Raw genomic sequence first — 4,770 nt, 5'->3', positions numbered from 1 at the left:
CCTGTCTTTCATCACTGGACACACTGATTAATCCAGGTGTGCCTAATTAATCAGTAGTCACAACAAGAAGTAGCAGACACACCTGGATTAATCAGTGTGTCCAATAATGAAAGACAGGAAATAAAGGACCCACCTGAAGTTCAGGAAGTAGTGAGGCTGTGCATAGAGTCCATTGCCTCTATGTATGTGCCAAGTTTGAAGTAAATTGAAACAAAATTTAAGTTTTTTTTTTTAGACATGTGAAATATCGCCCATTATGAATGAATGAATGAATGGATTTATTTTGGTTTGTATATCAATCACTGCACTTAGTTCAATAATTGTAATAAACATGAAAACCAAAAAAAAAAAAAAGGAATAGGCTAGAAGCAAAAGCTTTTTTTTGTTTTGTCTATCCTTTTCACCTGATACACCACTTACATCCAGTGGTGTAGTGGTTCCTGGAGAAGTGGGTACACTCTCAATTTTGCTTTTTTTTTTTTTTTTTTTTAGTAGTCCATAAAAACGCCGTTTTATAAACAGTGACATGTAAGACTACTCTATTTAGTTTACCCAAAAATCCATCAGTAGTATTTGTTCACTATTATAAAGTTATCATGACTTGATCAGGAGCAGTTTGTAGGTTTTACTGGTCACACAAGCAGCTGCATGAATGGAAATGTATTCAACATGAGGTAAACATAGGATAACATTAGCCTTTCATAACATTAGCATTTCATAACGTTAGCCTACTTGGATAGCTTAACCATTGGCGACAACATCTATGCTATAAATGTGCCGTCATATGTCCAGTAGTTTAAAACACTGACTCAATCTGAAACCACCTTAAAGCTTACCTCAGAATTATGTATTCCATGCAAGTAGGTTCTCCTACTATGTGTCACTTACTTGAAAGACATTTATTCTGCCGCATTTCCAATACTCGCGCTTCTTTCAATGAGTGGTGCAGTGATATGTCAATCAACTGGGGTGGCACTGGCACCTGAGGTGTCCAATCAGGTTCCAGAGGTGGACAGTGCTAAGCAGAGCCCTGGCTTTAGTATTAAATTAGCAATGTTTTCCTCGGCATGACCCACCCTACTCTGCCTCTGATTGGCTCATCAGTCCTCATGCCTAAAGTTAACCAATCTAATAAGTGAAGGTACAATTAGAGGCAGAGTAGGGTGGGTCATGGCTTCACTACCCTAGGGTAAAGCATGGGCAATTTGGCTCAGATACTACTGAATGGTGCACATCAGGGGGATTTAGAGGTGGGTATACCCAGTGCTGACTGAGAAATAAGTAGATACTCTGTATACAGCTGTATATTCCCTGAACTGCTTACACCATGTGTACAGTATCGAGCATTCACACCATTAAAAAAAAAAAAAAAAAATCAATAACAAAAACATATCTACCATCTCAACTCAACATTCATAAGTAATTCTAAACTTAAGGCCCTTTTTTTTTTTTTTTTTTTTTTTTTACTTTGCCAAAGGAGTGAACAACTTAAATGCATCATCAGTTCCATTCCATACGTTCACACCCACAACCCCAGTCCATCTAGACTTCACATTTGTCCTCACTTTAGTCCATTCACAAATATGAAAATCTCTGAATTTATATTTACAAGAAATCACAAATGGTATTTGGGACAATACTATTTGTATCCCTCATCTTCCATATACCTATTTAGAAACTATTTTTACCTCCGCCAAGGAGGTTATGTTTTTGCCAGGGTTTGTTTGTCTGTTTGTCTGTCCGTTAGTGTGCAACATAACTCAAAAAGTTATGGACAGATTTTGATGAAATTTTCAGGGTTTGTTGGAAATGGGATAAGGAAGAAATGATTGAATTTTGGTGGTGATCGGGGGGGGGGGGGGGGGGGGGGGGGGCACTGATCAGCCTTGGCGGAGGTCTGCGCTCTCCGAGTGCTTCTAGTTTATACCTCTTTTAAATGTATTTATGTTTGTACTTTCCTTTTTCTCTTGTTCTAGATTGTTCCACAAAGTCACTCCACAGCTTGTTCTGCACATACTTTTCATTGTTGTTCTTACTTCATGTTTTTTTAATGCGCGCGTTGCAAGCAAGATTGTACAGGAGGAAGGAGCGGGGCGTGACAGAGATGAAAGGGCAACATGACCAGGTCCAGTGACAGCCAAATTAAACCACTCAACATTTATTATCATTGATCAAAATTTTAGTCACGAAAATTTTAGTCATGCAGTTTTTTGTGCAAAAAAAAAAAAAAAAGAGTAAAAAGGGCACTTGTAGGCAGAGGATCAAAGCGGCAGGGGCTCAAGCCCCCCCGGCCCCCTGCTTTGCACGGGCCAGCAACCAATAGTTTTGCTGCTGGAGTGTTAAACAAACAAACAAACAAACAAACAAACTGAACAAAAACAATACCCCTTGCCTCCCCTTTGGGGGATGGGGTAATAATACTATCCATGGATTTGTTCACAGTTTTGCTCTTAAAGTGTTTTTTTCTGTTGTTTTCAAACCAAGAGTCACCCATTATGTTTCATCTAATGAAATAAAATCACAATAAAAGGTTTTACAATCTGAAGAAGTCCATCCATCTATGTCCCACTGAACAATGGACAGACAGGTTGAATCATTTGGCCTAACTGGTTGGGTGTCTCTGTGTTGCAATAATTCAGTCACTTGTTGTTGCTGCCTCGGGTGATCCTGACGTATGAGCCTCCCATTTCCCAAAAACCCAGAAATCCAACCCAGCCAGTAGATTCCAGAGAAGAGCTTTAAAGCCTGATTCACTCAGTATGTGACTTAGCTGAAGGACAAACACATTATGTAAGCTTTGGATTGGTTTTCAGATTTTGTCCCCACATTGCATAGCCACCAGTGGCCCCCATAGCCCATCGTTTGCTGTTAAGCTGTTTTTGTTCGATGTTTTCCATTTTCATCTTAATGAAACCCAGTTTTATTATTTTCATTCCTGGGTTTGACAGTTATTTTCTCCAGATTATTAAAAATATGACACTGATCTGGTTGTTGTTTTTTTTTAATAAGGTGGTATCTCTGATTCCAGGAGGGCTGAAACAAATCAGTCTCAGTATGTTTTAAAAGGGTTTAAACTTGGCTTGGGTGACCTTAACAAAACATCATATGAAGATCAATTGAAACTGAATCACAATCCACAATCACAGTTTTCTCAACTCTTATAAACTTTAGGCAAGTTACAACCAAAGTTTTCCTCTAGTTTAACCTGGTTTCTGGAGGCTTCAGATACGTGTGAAGGCCTTTTGTCGTTATAATCTGACTAGAAACCCCATTACACAATACTTTACAACACTTTTGTAAAATATTTCTACACTCACAGTCAATGAAAACTTTGAGACCATATTTTTTGACATAATTTTTATTTTGAAACCCTAAACTGGAACTTTTTCATATGAATCATTTGTTTAGGATATTGGCATACAGAAACAAAAATCTAAAGTTTCAAGAATAATTTCAAAACAAAAAACTTAACAAAGGAAAATGACACTTGCCAAACATAAAGTCACAATAGTCAATACCAGGTATGGCCTCCGTTTGCTTTGATGCAAGCGGTCTATGGTCAACAGAGCCTGTGGTGTTGTGGCGTTCAACCAGGTTTCTGATTGTGGGTTGGGAACAGCCCATACATACACCTGGCTATACCACTGTAGCTCAAACCGGCCTCCACCATACCCAGTGCCCAGAGACATTGTTCATGTGATAGACGTGGCATGATGCCGTTCACTGGACTAACAATGGTGGCCTTTTCTGGGCCCTTATATAGGCCTTCAAAACCAATCCTCAAATTGTGCAGATACCCACTGAGTATTGCTCAATGTGTTTTTGCAAAGAGACCAACCCATGTGCAATGAATCATGACAACATAATAACCCATCATTATCTTTACTACCTGAGCACTAAGTCATCAATAAATCCACAATGAATAATTACAACCCCCCTACAAGTACAAATATGCAGACATTTCTACCTCAAAGTTTGTATTGACTGTCAGTATAGATTAGATAAACTCTAGCCCATATTTTCCTGTTCATTCAGCTGCAGAGTTGCATGAATTATCTAGACTAGGGGTGTCAAATCCTGGTCCTCGAGGGCCGGTATCCTGCGTGTTTAAGAAATTTCCCTCTTCCAACACACCTGACAGTCATTATCAGGCTTCTGCAGAGCTTGATGATAGGCTTATCATTTGAATCAGGTGTGTTGGAAGAGGGATACTTCTAAATCATACAGGATACTGGACCTCGAGGACCAGGACTGGACACCCCTGATCTACACTGTGGTAGCATAATCACCCCTGGACCAAGGTTATTATCGTTAATGAAAACTAATGAAATGAGGAAAACTAGAATTGAAAAAACATTTTCGTTAACTGAAATAAATAAAAACTATAATTAAAAGAAAAAGATAACTGACTGAAACTGTACTGTGTGCTTACAAAACTAACTAAAACTTATAAAAATTATGGATAAAATTCCCCTCGTTTTCGTCTTTGTCAATGTCAGATTGATAAAAAATTGATTTATTTCACTCTAGAAATTTTAGCTAGCAGCACCATACAGCACTTCACGGTCCGTCACTTCTCGTCACTTGTCATTTAGTCGGCTTCTTGTCCCCACTCTACCTGGAAACATGGAGACTAAAGTTGGGAGAAAGAGTCCTGTATGGGATTTATTTGAATACAACAGCAAAGAAGATAAAAGATATGACAAAACTAAAATTAATATGAAAACTAAACTAAAAAATAAACATTTAGATTAAAATGAAAACTAATAA

General features: G+C 38.2%; 1 long non-coding RNA gene across 1 annotated transcript; it reads left to right on the top strand.

The window, feature by feature from the left end:
* The first annotated feature begins 867 nt into the window (after positions 1-867).
* On the top strand, positions 868-4,067 carry LOC115413075 (uncharacterized). The gene is made up of 3 exons (XR_003934423.1): positions 868-879; positions 1,977-1,979; positions 3,992-4,067. It is a non-coding gene; the product is annotated as an uncharacterized LOC115413075 (long non-coding RNA).
* The last annotated feature ends 703 nt before the right edge of the window (positions 4,068-4,770 follow it).

Source organism: Sphaeramia orbicularis, chromosome 21 (assembly GCF_902148855.1).
Source record: "Sphaeramia orbicularis chromosome 21, fSphaOr1.1, whole genome shotgun sequence".
Taxonomy (NCBI): domain Eukaryota; kingdom Metazoa; phylum Chordata; class Actinopteri; order Kurtiformes; family Apogonidae; genus Sphaeramia; species Sphaeramia orbicularis.
This window is presented reverse-complemented; position numbering and strand designations above follow the sequence as displayed.